This window comes from Octopus bimaculoides, chromosome 5, assembly GCF_001194135.2.
Source record: "Octopus bimaculoides isolate UCB-OBI-ISO-001 chromosome 5, ASM119413v2, whole genome shotgun sequence".
Taxonomy (NCBI): Eukaryota; Metazoa; Mollusca; class Cephalopoda; order Octopoda; family Octopodidae; genus Octopus; species Octopus bimaculoides.
Window position 1 is genome coordinate 65260289 of NC_068985.1, and position 570 is coordinate 65260858.

General features: G+C 44.0%; 2 protein-coding genes across 2 annotated transcripts in view; one reads left to right on the plus strand and one right to left on the minus strand.

Moving 5' to 3' along the window:
• Positions 1 to 570, plus strand: part of LOC106869597 (uncharacterized) — a 296444-nt gene that overhangs the window by 266362 nt on the left and 29512 nt on the right. The gene's annotated exons all lie outside the window — the stretch shown is intronic.
• The window catches only part of LOC128247805 (uncharacterized), a 15681-nt gene that overhangs the window by 1460 nt on the left and 13651 nt on the right, over positions 1 to 570 (minus strand). The gene's annotated exons all lie outside the window — the stretch shown is intronic.

Sequence of the window (570 nt, forward strand, 5' to 3'; positions counted from 1 at the left end):
TCCATCTTTCCTCATATACTCTTCTAGACAGGTGCCTTCTTTCCAGCCCTGTCTTGCTTTTCAGGTGATACCTGAAATAGTACAGCATTTCAGGGCCAGAGATGAAGGATCCTGTCTTCATACCTTGCATTCTAGTTTTCCATGCATACTCTTTCATAACTGTGACTGTACATAAAAAGCAAGCCTTACCTTCCTTTGGGTAGTCTGGTGGGTGGTACACTATTAATCACAGACTCAGTGATAGCTGTACTCTTCCTAGGTGTGACAGCACATGTTCAACGTAAATTGTCATCTCTGAAAGCTGGGTGCACTGAACAAGAGCATGCAGGATAGTTTCCTTCTCCTGTCCACATCTTGGACATTCGGGTGGCACTGAAATCCCATGCCTGGACAATTTCTCGTGGACAGGTAACGCATTCCTGAAACACTGCCAAGTCAGGGATCTTTGGTAATTATCCAAATACCCTACCCTGAGAGTGTTCTGAAACAAGTTGGATAGCTGGTTCTCATCAAGTCCCAGTGTCTCTCCTAGAACATCATTATTTTTAGCCTCTACCAACCCTTTGTAAA